The 15934-nt window shown below is 36.1% G+C and overlaps 1 long non-coding RNA gene across 1 annotated transcript; it reads left to right on the top strand.

Moving 5' to 3' along the window:
* The first annotated feature begins 9021 nt into the window (after positions 1–9021).
* On the top strand, positions 9022–15673 carry LOC103849867. Its single transcript, XR_629577.3, has 3 exons — positions 9022–9743; positions 9825–14031; positions 14111–15673. It is a non-coding gene; the product is annotated as an uncharacterized LOC103849867 (long non-coding RNA).
* Positions 15674–15934: the final 261 nt, after the last annotated feature.

Genomic DNA, 15934 nt, shown 5'->3' with positions numbered 1-15934 from the left:
GTTTTTTTTAACTTTAAGTTTTGAGATTATTTTTTAGTGTTTAGGGTTGGTAGAGCTTTAGGGTTAGATGGGATTTATGGTTAGGTTTAGGTAGGATTTTAAGTTTAGGTTTAGGCAGGGTTGATGGTTAGCAGGGTTTAGGGTTAGGTAGGGTTTAGGGTTAGAAAGGGTTTAGGGTTAGGTAGGGTTTTTAGGGTTAGACAGAGTTTAGGGTTAGGAAGGGTTTAGGGTTAGAAAGGGTTTAGGGTTAAAAAGGGTTTAGAGTAGGTAGGGTTAGGTAGGGTTTAGGGTTAGTAGGGTTTAGGGTTAGATAGGGTTTAGGGTTAGGTAGGGTTTACGGTTAGTAGGGTTTAGGGCTAGGTAGGGTTTAGGGTAGGTAGGGTTTAGGGTAGGTAGGGTTTAGGGTTAGATAGGGTTTAGGGTTAGGTAGGGTTTAGGGTTAGGTAGGGTTTAGGGTTAGTAGGGTTTAGGGTTAGTAGGGTTTAAGGTTAGGTAGGGTTTAGGGTTAGGTAGGGTTTAGGTTAGGTAGGGTTTAGGGTTAGTAGGGTTTAGGTTAGGTAGGGTTTAGGGTTAGTAGGGTTTATGGTTATGTAGGGTTTAGGGTTATGTAGGGTTAGGGTTAGGTAGGGTTTAGAATTAGGTAGGGTTTAGAGTTAGTAGGGTTTAGGGTTAGAAAGGGTTTAGGGTTAGTAGGGTTTAGAGTTAGTAGGATTTAAGGCTAGAAAGGGTTTAGGGTTAGGTAGGGTTTTTAGGGTTAGGCAGGGTTAAGGGTTAGGAAGGGTTTAGGGTTAGAAAGGGTTTAGGGTTAGGTAGGGTTTAAGGTTAGGTAGGGTTTAGGGTTAGGTAGGGTTTAGGGTTGGTAGGGTTTAGGGTTAGGGAGGGTTTAGGGTTTAGGGTTTAGGGTTAGGTAGGGTTTAGGGTTAGGTAGGGTAGGTAGGGTTTAGGGTTAGATAGGGTTAGGTAGGGTTTAGGGTTCGGTAGGGTTAGGGTTAGGTAGGGTAGGTAGGGTTTAGGGTTAGATAGGGTTAGGTAGGGTTTAGGGTTCGGTAGGGTTAGGGTTAGTAGGGTTTAGGGTTTGGTAGGGTTTAAGGTTAGGTAGGGTTTAGGGTTAGTAGGGTTTAAGGTTAGTATGGTTTAGGGTTAGGTAGGGTTTAGGTTAGGTAGGGTTTAGGGTTAGTAGGGTTTATAGATATGTAGGGTGTAGGGTTATGTAGGGTTAGGGTTAGGTAGGGTTTTGAATTAGGTAGGGTTTAAGGTTAGCATGGTTTAGGTTAGTAGGGTTTAGGGTTAGTAGGATTAAAGGCTAGAAAGGGTTTAGGATTAGGTAGGGTTTAGGGTTAGGCAGGGTTTAGGGTTAGATCAGGTTTAGGGTTAGAAGGGGTTTAGGGTTAGGTAGGGTTTAGGGTCAGAAAGGGTTTACGGTAGGTAAGGTTTAGGGTTAGGTAGGATTTAGGGATAGGTAGGGTTTAGGGTTAGATCAAGTTTAGGGTTAGAAGGGGTTTAGGGTTTGGTAGGGTTTAGGGTTCGAAAGGGTTTAGGGTAGGTAGGGTTTAGGGTTAGGTAGGGTTTAGGGTTAGGTAGGGTTTAGAATTAGGTAGGGTTTAGGGTAAGGTAGGGTTTAAAGTTAGGTAGGGTTTAGGGTTAGAAAGGGTTTAGGGTTAGTTGGGTTTATGGTTAGTAGGGTTTAGGGTTAGTAGGGTTTAGTGTAAGTAGGGTTTAGGGTTAGATAGGATTTAGGGCTTGAAAGGGTTTAGGGTTAGAAAGGTTTTTGGTTAGGTAGGGTTTAGGTTAGGTAAGGTTAGTAGGGTTTAGGGTTATGTAGGGCTAGGGTTAGGTAGGGTTTAGGGTTATGTAGGGTTAGGGTTAGGTAGGGTTTAGGGTTAGGTTGGGTTTAGGGTAGGTAGTTTTTAGGGTTAGGGTTAGGTAGGGTTTAGGGTTAAGTTTTAGGTAGGGTTTTAGGGTTAGGTTGGGGTTAGGGTTAGGTAGGGTTTAAGGTTTAATAGGGTTTAGGGTTAGGTAGGGTTTACGTTTAGGGTTAGGTAGGTTTACGGTTAGATAGGTTTAGGGTTTAAGTAGTAGGAAGGGTTTAGAGATTAGGGTTAGGTTTATGTAGGGTTTAGGGTTCAATAGGGTTTAGGGTTAGGTAGGGTTTACGTTTAGGGTTAGGGAGGTTTACGGTTAGATAGGTTTAGGGTTTAGGTAGTAGGAAGGGTTTAGGGTTAGATAGTGTTAAGGTCTAGGTTTAGGTAGGTTTTAGGGTTAGGTAGGATTTAGGGTTTAGATAGTAGGAATGGTTTAGCGTTTTGTTTAAGTTGGGTTTAGGGTTTGGTTTAGAATAATGCTTAGGATTATAGGGTTTAGGGTTTAGGGTTTTTTGTTTATGCATTTAGTGCTGAGGTTTTCGGATAAAATTTTATATTAATATTATTGATACTTAATTTTTCTTAAAATGTTAAAATTTTTAACGTGATTTTTATTGATCTTAAAACAAAGTATGTATTTTTTTATTAAGTTTTTTGTGACAATAAGTTGAATATATCTTAGACCACAAATCAGAAATATTCTTAGTCTTATACATTTTGTTCTTAAAGTTATTGTTACTTTTATTTTCTTTTATACATTTCTCTTAATATTTATGTATGCATCCATAATATTTTTTAAAAAGGATTTTTCATTAACTAATGTATTTATTGTAGTTTTAAATATATTATAGTTTTCGTGCACTTGATTAAACTTTTTTTGGTATTTGAAGTGATTGAGAACCTGAATGGGTATTTACTTTCATAAGGTTTTTGGTGTATGTTTAAAAATAAAATCTGTAAAGACTTTTAAATCATATGAATAATATTCAACACACTATTGTTGACTGTTTAAAATTCTGAAGTAGGTAATTCTAAATTTGTTGAACTCATAGATTCGTTGTTACTTTATTAATTATATCACATGATGAGGTACATATGGTAAAGATTGCTTTGATGATAATATAACGTCCATATCGTAATGTGTGTTTTTTTGTTTTATCTACTACGTATTAAGAAATAATTAACACATTCAATAATATTAAAGAGTAAAAAGTCATGTCAATTGTTTATAGTATAAGCTCAAAGTTAAACACAAGTCCAGCCAAAGAAATAAAACCCAGAGACACGTGTCGGCCTGTCAGAGAGTGACTTTCCACGTGGATAGCTTAGGAGAGAAGCAAACATAATTATATAAATATAGATTCATTACTAAAATAAATATTAAAATAACTCAATATTATATTTTTAATTATATAATTAAAAAAATTATTTGATTAATATTTAATTATATAGTGTTTAAGTTTAAGCTTTAACTTTTGAGATTATTTTTTAGCTTTAAATTTTGAGATTATTTTTTAGTGTTTAGGGTTGGTAGAGTTTTAGGGTTAGATGGGATTTATGGTTAGGTTTAGGTAGGATTTTAGGGTTAGGTTTAGGCAGAGTTAAGGGTTAGCAGGGTTTAGGGTTAGGTAGGGTTTAGGGTTAGAAAGGGTTTAGGGTTAGGTAGGGTTTTTAGGGTTAGACAGAGTTTAGGGTTAGGAAGGGTTTAGGGTTAAAAAGGGTTTAGGGTTAAAAAGGGTTTAGAGTAGGTAGAGTTAGGAAGGGTTTAGGGTTAGTAGGGTTTAGGGTTAGATAGGGTTTAGGGTTAGGTAGGGTTTACGGTTAGTAGGGTTTATGGCTAGGTAGGGTTTAGGGTAGGTAGGGTTTAGGGTTAGATAGGATTTAGGGTTAGATAGGATTTAGGGTTAGGTAGGGTTTAGGGTTAGTAGGGTTTTGGGTTAGTAGGGTTTTAGGTTAGGTAGGGTTTAGGGTTAGGTAGGGTTTAGGTTAGGTAGGGTTTAGGGTTAGTAGGGTTTAGGTTAGGTAGGGTTTAGGGTTAGTAGGGTTTATGGTTATGTAGGGTTTAGGGTTATGTAGGTTAGGGTTAGGTAGGGTTTAGAATTAGGTAGGGTTTAGGGTTAGAAAGGGTTTAGGGTTAGTAGGGTTTAGAGTTAGTAGGATTTAAGGCTAGAAAGGGTTTAAAGTTAGGTAGGGTTTTTAGGGTTAGGCAGGGTTAAGGGTTAGGAAGGGTTTAGGGTTAGAAAGGGTTTAGGGTTAGGTAGGGGTTAGGGTTAGGTAGGGTTTAGGGTTGGTAGGGTCTAGGGTTAGGGAGGGTTTAGGGTTAGTAGGGTTTAGGGTTAGGTAGGGTTTAGGGTTAGGTAGGGTAGGTAGGGTTTAGGGTTAGGTAGGGTTTAGGGTTAGGTAGGGTTTAGGGTTAGATAGGGTTAGGTAGGGTTTAGGGTTCGGTAGGGTTAGGGTTAGTAGGGTTTAGGTTTAGGTAGGGTTTAAGGTTTGGTAGGGTTTAGGGTTAGTAGGGTTTTGGGTTAGTATGGTTTAGGGTTAGGTAGGGTTTAGGTTAGGTAGGGTTTAGGGTTAGTAGGGTTTATGGTTAAGTAGGGTGTAGGGTTATGTAGGGTTAGGGTTAGGTAGGGTTTAGAATTAGGTAGGGTTTAAGGTTTGCAGGGTTTAGGGTTAGTAGGGTTTAGGGTTAGTAGGATTTAGGGCTAGAAAGGGTTTAGGATTAGGTAGGGTTTAGGGTTAGGCAGGATTTAGGGTTAGATCAGGTTTAGGGTTAGAAGGGGTTTAGGGTTAGGTAGGGTTTAGGGTTAGAAAGGGTTTAGGATAGGTAAGGTTTAGGGTTAGGTAGGATTTAGGGTTAGGTAGGGTTTAGGGTTAGATCAGGTTTAGGGTTAGAAAGGTTTAGGGTTTGGTAGGGTTTAGGGTTAGAAAGGGTTTAGGGTAGGTAGGGTTTAGGGTTAGGTAGAGTTTAGGGTTAGGTAGGGTTTAGAATTAGATAGGGTTTAGGGTAAGGTAGGGTTTAGGGTTAGGTAGGATTTAGGGTTAGAAAGGGTTTAGGGTTAGTTGGGTTTATGGTTAGTAGGGTTTAGGGTTAGTAGGGTTTAGTGTAAGTAGGGTTTAGGGTTAGATAGGATTTAGGGCTAGAAAGGGTTTAGGGTTAGAAAGGTTTTTGGTTAGGTAGGGTTTAGGTTAGGTAAAATTAGTAGGGTTTAGGGTTATGTAGGGCTAGGGTTAGGTAGGGTTTAGGGTTATGTAGGGTTAGGGTTAGGTAGGGTTTAGGGTTAGTAGGGTTTAAGGTTAGGTAGGGTTTATGTTTGGTTGGGTTTAGGGTAGGTAGTTTTTAAGGTTAGGGTTAGGTAGGGTTTAGGGTTAGGTTTTAGGTAGGGTTTTAGGGTTAGGTTGGGGTTAGGGTTAGGTAGGGTTTAGGGTTCAATAGGGTTTAGGGTTAGGTAGTGATACAAGCCTAAGCTAACAAAGGCTAGATCACAAGGCAACAAGAGTTGTCAAGCTTGAATGGATCGATTGTCGCCACAAAGGGTTGCGGAAGTATCCCTTTGATAAGACCAGAAGCCTGCGCCAATGTGAATCCACACAAAGACAGAGACCTACACTTGTATCCTAGAATGAATCCACAAACTAAGGAGACAAGCAAACGAACAAGAAATCTAAAGGAATCCACCTAAAGACTAATTGAACAAAACAAAGACAAACTTTGTAAACTGAATAATACTTTATTAATTTCGTGCAAGGGTGATTTACAAATGAGACTTAGCTCTGTTTAAATAGAAAAGAACACAAATGCCTAAAAGAATAACTTGGAAAGAAATAATAAGTGAAAAACTAGCCGTTGGACTTAGTTGGTGCAGAATCTGTCCATGTATGGAAGTTGTATTCTCTCCTTGTATCTTGTGAGTTTGGGCAGAAATAAATGCATCCGTGGGATCTCCTTTGATGTCTGGATAGTCTCTAAGTCGTGCCTGAACAGAAGGGGAAAGAGCCGTTGGTCTTCAATAACTCCAAGTGTGAATGCATCCATGTAAGGTAAGTTGACAAATAAGGGATTCATCTTGATCATGTGGCTGCTGGTGCATGGTAGAAACTCTCCCACTGCTCTTAAATGTAATGAATAATCTCCTGGTTTCCACACGTGAGTTTGAGTTGCACACTCCTTAAGCAAAGAATTACTTTCCTTAATTAGAACCAATTCGGATGTAGTGTAGATAGTCTGACTTGTAACTGGCATATCTCCTAAACCATTACTCTTTTTGGTATGAAACCAATTCGCTGCGTGCTCTGGTTGAGTTGAGAATCTATAGAAACTGGTTTCACGGTTAAATTCCTTATGGTTGCAAAGATATCCTTCTTTGAGTGCACCTATGTCGCTGCTGGCTCCAATGTAGCTTGTATGGTTGATCTCATGAGTTGGTGGTCTAGCTACTGACTTTAGGTCCTCATCAGGTAGGGTTTACGTTTAGGGTTAGGTAGGTTTACGGTTAGATAGGTTTAGGGTTTAAGTAGTAGGAAGGGTTTAGAGATTAGGGTTAGGTTTATGTAGGGTTTAGGGTTCAATAGGGTTTAGGGTTAGGTAGGGTTTACGTTTAGGGTTAGGGAGGTTTACGGTTATATAGGTTTAGGGTTTAGGTAGTAGGAAGGGTTTAGGGTTAGATAGGGTTAAGGTCTAGGTTTAGGTAGGTTTTAGGGTTAGGTAGGATTTAGGGTTTAGATAGTAGGAATGGTTTAGCGTTTTGTTTAAGTTGGGTTTATGATTTGGTTTAGAATAATGCTTAGGATTATAGGGTTTAGGGTTTAAGGTTTTTTGTTTTTTTGTTTATGCAATTAGTGCTGAGGTTTTCGGATAAAATTTTATATTAATATTATTGATACTTAATTTTTCTTAAAATGTTAAAATTTTTAACTTGATTTTTATTGATCTTAAAACAAAGTATGTATTTTTTTATAAAGTTTTTTGTGACAATAAGTTGAATATATCTTAGACCACAAATCATAAATATTCTTAGTCTTATACATTTTGTTCTTAAAGTTATTGTTACTTTTATTTTCTTTTATACATTTCTCTTAATATTTATGTATGCATCCATAATATTTTTTAAAAAGGATTTTTCATTGACTAATGTATTTATTGTAGTTTTAAATATATTATAGTTTTCGTGCACTTGATTAATTTTTTTTGGTATTTGAAGTGATTGAGAACCTGAATGGGTATTTACTTTCATAAGGTTTTTTAGTGTATGTTTAAAAATAAAAATTTGTAAAGACTTTTAAATCATATGAATAATATTCAACACACTATTGTTGACTGTTTAAAATTCTGAAGTAGGTAATTCTAAATTTGTTGAACTCATAGATTCGTTGTTACTTTATTAATTATATCACATGATGAGGTACATATGGTAAAGATTGCTTTGATGATAATATAACGTCCATATCGTAATGTGTGTTTTTTTGTTTTATCTATTATGTATTAAGAAATAATTAACACATTCAATAATATTAAAGAGTAAAAAGTCATGTCAATTGTTTATAGTATAAGCTCAAAGTTAAACACAAGTCCAGCCAAAGAAATAAAACCCAGAGACACGTGTCGGCCTGTCAGAGAGTGACTTTCCACGTGGATAGCTTAGGAGAGAAGCAAACATAATTTTATATATATAGATTCATTACTAAAATAAATATTAAAATAACTCAATATTATATTTTTAATTATATAATTAAAAAATTTATTTGATTAATATTTAATTATATAATTTATGTTTTTAACGTTTTACTAAAATACTTTTTCAGATAACAATACAGTATATATATAGAAATTATCTTTTTAATTATAATTTTTAGATTTGGATAATTCAATATTCTATTTTTTATTATATAATTAATAATTTTATTTAATTAATATTTAGTTATAGAATTTATGTTTTTAACTTTTTACTTAAAGACTTTTTCAGATAACAATACAATATATACAGAAGTTATTTATTTTTTAAATAATATTTTCAGATTTTGGATAATTTTTACTATTCATAATATTAATCAATTATCTAATCAAAATCAATTAAAATTTCGTTTTTATTTTTAATTTATTTATACATTTTATTCATTAAAGGTTAAACGATATTAACCACTCTAACTTTCAACGTGAGAACTCCATTGCGAAAATTTACTTTGCAAATAATAGTTTTTAATTATATAATCAAAAAAATTTGTTTGATTGATATTTAATTATATAATTTATGTTTTTAACGTTTTACTAAAATACTTTTTCAGATAACAATACAATATATATATATAAACTATTTTTTTAATTATATTTTTAGATTTTGGATAATTCAATATTCTATTTTTAATTATATAATTAATAATTTTATTTAATTAATATTTAGTTATATATTTTATGTTTTTAACTTTTTACTTAAAGACTTTTTCAGATAACAATACAATATATACAAAAGTTATCTCTTTTTTAAATTATATTTTCAGATTTTGGATAATTCTTACTATTCTTAATATTAATCAATTAAAATTTCGTTTTTATTTTTCAATTTATTTATACATTTTATTCATTAAGGGTATAAACGAGATTAACCACTTTAACTTTCAATGTTAGAACTCCATTGCTAAAATTTACTTCGCAAATAATAGTATAGATTCTAAGCTGTTGTTTATGTGCTTTCCTATTTGATGTAGGTTCCACCCATTCTCTTATATCATCATCTATGCCTTTTAGTTGTGTTGGGTTTTCAGTCCGATAGTGAAGTTATGTTTATGTGAATCATAACGAAAAAACCTCATTTCTTAGAAAGCATGCTCATTTTGATATGGTAGCTAACTGTGCTGTGGATTTTAATTTTGCACTGTGGTTGATGGGAAGATGATAAACTGTTCTTTCTTTCTCTTGTATCCAAGAAAGTTTAGTTACTTTGACGAGGTCTTCTTGTTTGCATTTACTTCAGTGTTTATTTGGTGTTGTTATATTTGGAGTCAGGACAATCAATTGAAGCTGAAGTGGAGATGCTTAGAAGATAGAAGTCATCAGCAGCTAATGACGGAGAAGATGGGACCTCGCAGAGGTTGGACTGCAAGGTAGATCCCAGAAATAGTGTGGAGTATAAGTTGTCTCTTTATCTTATCTATTACAGAGATTCAAAATCAAGTTGTTCTTGTTTGTTATGAAGGCTTTTTCTTTCCCCTTTATTTGATTGAAGAATTTTCATTTTGCAAATAACACCTCTCTTACTTTTTTAGGCACTTGGTTCAGTTTCTTTTAAGGGCACGGTTAACTCTCTGAGTCTTTTTGATAAAAGTAGGTGTTGTATTTTTCGTTTGAAAAATAAATAAAAGGTCAGTTAAAATAAAAAAGAATTTTCATTTTGCTGATAATATCATTTCATTTCGAAACCAATGTAAGTGATTAACTATCAAAGAGCAAGGATGAAATACTTAACGTCATAAAAAAAGATGATAGGTTGTTATAAGCTCAAGCTAGAAGTTGTATAGACAATTCAAACTACACAAAAGCCTTGTAAGAAAAATAAAATATTGGGCAGCAAAGATTATTGCCCTTTTATAACTTTGTGAGAGAGAGATAGCAAATTAACGATAGCTAGACCCTGATCCGCGCGCCAGCGCGGGTATGAAATTTCGGTTTTTGGTTATTTATTTAACTAAATGATGTATTATATTCACCAAGTAAATAATTTTTTGGCATTTTACTACTGACTGAAGGCTTTTCTCACCACTGACTGAGGAGGAGGACCTTGTTCATCATCTCTTTCTCTCTCTTCCAGGTCATCGATTTTGAACTACCCATTACAGTTCAGCTTAAAATAGTTGACGTTGATCCTGGTCTCCGAGGTGACACTGCACAAGGTACGTATATGATATGATACCCCCAACATTCTCTTGTGGATGGTCCACAGTAAACTAACCTCAAGGGAGTGTTAGATGCAGGTGGAACTAAACCTGCCACACTCGAGACTGGTGCAGTTGTCAATGTACCCCTCTTTGTCAATGTTGGTGAAGATATTATGGTGGACACGAGAACCGGTACGTATGAGCCGGGTCTGACACTTCTTCCCTATTGCTAACGACTAAGGAATGTGATATTTAATGAGCGGTTTTGCTTATAGAGTACTCTGATTAGTTGAGTGAACGCCCATAATTGCTACTATTGGTTTCCCTAATAATGATTCTGTATTATTTTAAGATACATACGTTTCTCCGGGCCACCGTGTTTGAGTGTGCGCACTGAGTGACAAATGAATTAAGTGAATTTAAATTAGGTGACAAAACATATAATTAAAACTGAATGTGTAAGCTTTTTGGGAGTACATATATGGTAACGATATAGTGTGTGAATTGAGTGAAGACTGTTCTTACAACTCAAGCTGAGAAGGCTGAGTGTTGGGATGGTTATCAAGAGGCATGTATTGCGCCATTATCGCTCTTATCTCTGAGTCCATGTACGTCTGCAGCACATGATTAATTAATAGTTAAGAAAACCCCACAATCAAAGTCCAGCCAAAATATTGAACAAGTATTGTCTTTGAGAAGCAGACCCGGATTCTGTATTTGTAATCAGTGTAAGCTCCCAAAGCAGCTGCTCCCAGTCCCATTATTATTATCCATATCACTCCCCATCTTACATCTCCTCTTGCATCCTTACCTGTGTCGTCAGTTACAATGCAGTTTATACTCTTTTTTTTTATCTAGATGGATCGATCGACTATTGTTTCCAATAATAAAACGATGAATGATGTGTAAAATATACTTATGCAAATGTCATGCTCTCTGATGTAAAGCAAGCTTCCGCTGCATCATAGCTTCCCCATGTGTTCTTGCATTTGCAGCCGCGACACTGGCACACTGTTTTCTCTTCACACTAGTTAACATCTGCGTTGTACACATCAACAAGTAAATTTTTTTTTTCAATCTCAAGCTCTAACTATAATATTTCATAGATATAATACCTGTGCAGTTTTTGAGCCCATCACCGCTGAATCCAGGTGGACATATGCAGCCTTTCAAATGATCATCCAGACAACAACAAAAAAAGCAAGGAAAGAACGATAAGTCATGTTTATATATAAAGAGAGGTTCTGTCATGTCAAAACAGAGGATGGAAGTCAGTTAGTTAGCTGGAGTATGTCATCATATTACACGGCAAGCCGAATATGCATGTTCTTCCCATTTGAGTATGTTTCCAGCATCCTCCATTGTTTATTACACAGTGCAATGGCCCCTGACGCTGCCTTATCCAAAATTTAAACATGTAAAAAGAAAATTCATCATTTATGAATCATAACATGCATATAGTAATTGAGCTTCTGTTTTTCATTTCTTCACAATGTGTGTAACCGTCCCCCAAAAACTTGACACCTTGAACAATGGGACATTGACACACTCTTCCTCTGAAAGTGTCCTGCAACACTTCAACATTGATGCTCCTTTTAATGAAAGTTGTGTAACATAACATTCTAGCAAAAATAAGAATGGTTTTTTTTTTCTTCTTTTTAAGATCTGACGCACCCTGCAAGCTGTAATATTGGTTCTCTTATCAACCCAACAACCTCCATTGTTTTGTAAACACTCATTGGTTTCTATATCTGCCCAAACAAAGAATCCAGAACATGACGTTAGAAAGTAGTATTGGATATATATCACTATTTGCCTCTCTTTGATGTTATTTCTTTCTCCTTTATCTCTAGAAACTGACTCGGTGGCTAAATCAGCTCTCTCTTTGATCTATCAAAAGCTAGAGAAGTTGGGGATAGTTGCCCGTGACACCATTGGAAGGTACTACTGCATGGGGCTGAAGCGAGCCAACGGGATCATAGGGACCACCACCGAGGAGCTTGTCCTTAAGGCCAAACAGGGCGTCACCCCTTCTTGAACTCTTACTACCTTCTCTTCCCTTCTTTAACATTTGTCCTCTACTCATTTCACTAAAACTCTAACTGTCAAATGTTTTGTTGGTTGTTTACAACAAATCAATTCACCGAAAATAATTGTCTGATATGAACGCATGCAACATACAATATTGAACTATATTGATACGGGGCAAGCCTGAAGAATTTTCAAGGAAGACCTACAAAATGCCTCTATTCCCAGCTATCGTTGTCAGGTTGCCACTTTCTTTCTATTAATTTTCTTTTCACATCGGTGCTTCGAGAAGCTCTTTACCCTGTGGCTTGTCAGTTAACATAAAGAGAGCAGAAAGAGGTCTTTCTCAACTCAAGCTTCGTCTTTTCAATCCATCAGCCTTACCCTTGTGAGGCATTTTGAGAGATCCAATCTTCGACCCCTTATCATTGGACGTGCTTTTATTGCAGATAGAGGTTGTCTAAATAGTGTCTGATGGATCAAGTTTGAGTACCCTGAGGGAAGTTAGAGGCAGAGAAAGCCGAGAAACGAAAACAACATACAGAAGCATCATGAACTTGAACTAGTCATATATATTATTTTTGATCAACTAAGTAGTCATATATATATAATCAACTTTGTTTGTAACTTTTAATACACTTGTTTAATTGTTTGTATACTGACTGAAACTGATCAATAAAAGGTCAACGCTTTTTATTACCTTTGGCGCCGCATGACGGTGTTGTTTTGTGTCTTTGTTGATTTTAATAAGTAATAAACGATGCCGTTTTACATAGAATGATCAACGTGAAACGTTATCCAAAGCAACGGTCTGGCAACGGCTAATTCTGTTTCAGTTAAAAGATTCTCGAAGATATTCTTTATAACTTCTCTTCCTTCTCTTTCAAAATTTGAATCACTCTTATTTTCTGATCTTTGAGAAACAGCAGAGAGAGAAAAAATAATAAGAACAAGAAAAGGGGGGGGGGGAGAGAGAGAGAGAGAGAGAGAGAGGAGCCGTTGCTTGCGAATCAATCATTCTTTGGGTAATACATCTTCTTCTTCTTTCTCATAATTCTTAGGGTTTATTTGCTTTCCACCATCGTTGAACCCTCTTTCATCTATCTGTTATAGTTCTCTTCCCGGAGAACAGACACGAAGAACGACACAGAGTCAGAGCACGACGTCCAGAAAGGCGATCTCCATCAAGAAACCCTCTCTGGTCTCTTCGCAGAGATCGAAACCATCAAAATCCTAATCGAATAGATCACTAATCCCTTACACGATCTCACAATCATCTCCTCTCGTTATTGCAACATGGTTGAGTCATAGAAGACAAAGACTACAACCCCACGAAACCCTAGTTCCCACCAATCATCTTCGTCTTCGTGCCTAACAGAGAAGAACAACACAAGCCGCAAGTGACGTGCCGTGCCTTGCCGCGCAAGAAGGAAAGCGTAGTTTCAAGAAAGCAAAGGCGTCACCTTTATTCACATGGGAGTGGAAAAATACGCCGGATTGGATTAGTCCAGTTGATGAGTAACATAAAAGAAGCGCAAGACCCAAAGCTAATCTTCGAGAAGACTCTGTTCGAAACAGATGTCAGACCAAGCCAGAGCCCTCTCTCAATCCCTTTCCACGAACTGATCTGAAACGACTTCTTGACACCCGTTGAGTCAGAGAATCACATCAACAGCAAATAAAAGATGGGTTTGGAGTGATTCTTGTTGATCAAGGCACTAAGAAGCGGGGTGCGTTTCTCTAGAGATGGGAGATGAACGGTCCTTGGAACTATGCTTTGGTTTGTGGGTGGAACGATGTCGTGAAGGCTAATGGATTGAAAGATGGAGACAACATTAGTCTTTGGTCTTTCAGGTGCCGAGGAGTCCTCTGTTTTGCCCTTGTTCCCCTCTCTTTTACAGGAATGGACTGAGGGGAATGAGGATGGTTCCCTACTTGAAGCAATCTACGAGCCCTTGATGAGGTAATAACAACCGTTAGAAGCTAGGCAAGAGTAGTGGAAAAGAACTGAATCATACAAATATGATACAGGTTCCAAAACTAGCTGAATGTGAGACATATATTATCTTAAAATGGGTTACCTATGGAACTTTTCAGGCACGGAAGAAAGATGGAGGTACTATTTTCTCTCTTTCTCTCTCTGCGATTTATCAAAGAGCAGAAATAAGAATGATTCAAAATTTGAAAGAGAACGAAGAAAAGAGGAGAGAGAGAGAAAATAGCGAAGTTGATTGATCAGAGAGGAGCCGTTCTTTGCGAGGCAAGCATTCTTTGGGTAATACATCTTCTTCTTCTTTCTTATAATTCTTAGGGTTTCCGCCATTGTTGAACTCTGTTTCGTCTCTCTGTTACAGTTCTTTCCGGAGAACAGACACGGTGACTCTGCTTTTACAAACGTAATCTCCTTTACTTGGTTATATTCTCTTCTACATGCTCTCTCTCTCTCGTTAAAGCAAAATCCGCCATGGAAGAGGTACTCGGTCATTCGTTTATGTCCTCGCACTTGTAATTTATGTTTTATGGATCCATGATCTCTTGATTGATATGTGTTATTGCTTTGTTTTCTTGATGATAAATATACTTCTTTCGCTGATGAATCGGAGGCCGACGACGATATCGTACAATCAAAGAAATCAATTATTCTCGGATGGAAATAATTGGGCCAGCTCACTCAACAGTCGGATGGATAATAAATACCGGCTCAGCTATTCTCATTTTGGTAATACTAAATGGGCCCAAGGTACTTAACTAGTCCACTTAGTATGTAGTGAATCGGTAAGCTTTTAAAACAATGGGCCTCCGTTACTCTGCTTTTATATTTATCAAAGACAATATTAGGCCAGGGCCCAATATACTATTCGGATCTACGTTTACATTTATTCAGCCTAGTTATTTCTTTTATAAGGAATTAGTTATTTTTCCTTAACCCTTAAAATAAGAGATTATTCAGTAGTGGAGATTAGTTATTCGGCAAAGAGATTAGGAGTATTGGGGGTTTATGGGTATTTGGGATTATGGGTATTGGGGGTTTAAGGGATTGTAGTATAGGGGTATATGGGAATAGAGTGCATGGGATAAATGGTATATGGGATTAGGGGTATTAGGCATTATGGATATACATAAGATTATGGGTATTTGAAATTAAGAGTTATAAAAGATCATAGGTATTTGATATTAAAGGCTATATGGGATTAAGGGTATATAATAGATTAGGAGTATAGGATTAAGGGTATATGGAAATTATAAGAATTAGATATTAGGGGTATTTAAGATTAATGAGAATTTCAAACTAGGGGTATTTGAGATTAGGGTTATATGGGATTAAGGGGTATATGAAATTAAGATATATTTGAAATTAAAGGGTATTTGGGATTAAAATGTATTTGAGATTAAGGGATAATTGAGATTAATGGTATTTGATATAAAAGGTATTTAAGATTAGGGTTTATACCCTTAATCTAATATACCCATTAATCTCAAATATCCCTAATCTCAAATACCCTTAATCTCAAATACCCCTTAATCTCATATATTCCTTAATCTCAAGTACCCTAAACCCTAAACCCTAGATCACACGACTTGAGGCAAAAACATCAACACTACTAATTTACTAGTAAAATATTATTATCTCATCCCTTTCATGTATCAACATATTTTGTAAATGTCACAAGTGCATATGTGATAAGCTTCAATTTAGATACACTATTCTAGGTACATTAGCCCGTATGATTTTTTTTAAAACCGACTGTTAAACATTTTCAATACTTTAAAATTCATTTAGCCCACTGAAACAATATTGTTTAAATAAAGGTCCAAATAACTAACTGATTTAATATTATAGATTAAGTATAATTAAAATACACAAGAAAGTATTTCGTTTTGGGCTCCTGAGGCCTTCCTGAGGCCCATATACATCTTAAAATAAATATTTAAACAAGTGTTGCTATAGTGACCATTGTTATTATTTTGGTGCGGTGGTAGGGAGCCTGTTTTGTTTATCAGCGCACCCGGGTTCGAAACGCGGCAAGAACATTTATTATTTTTAGTAGGGTTTAGGGGTTAGGGGTTAGGGTTTAGGGGTTTAGGGGTTTAGGGTTTAGGGTTTAGGGGTTTAGGGTTAGGGTTAGGGGTTAGGGGTTAGGGGTTAGGGGTTAGGGTTTAGGGTTAGGGTTTAGGGT

This window comes from Brassica rapa, chromosome A01, assembly GCF_000309985.2.
Source record: "Brassica rapa cultivar Chiifu-401-42 chromosome A01, CAAS_Brap_v3.01, whole genome shotgun sequence".
NCBI lineage: Eukaryota > Viridiplantae > Streptophyta > Magnoliopsida > Brassicales > Brassicaceae > Brassica > Brassica rapa.
This window is presented reverse-complemented; position numbering and strand designations above follow the sequence as displayed.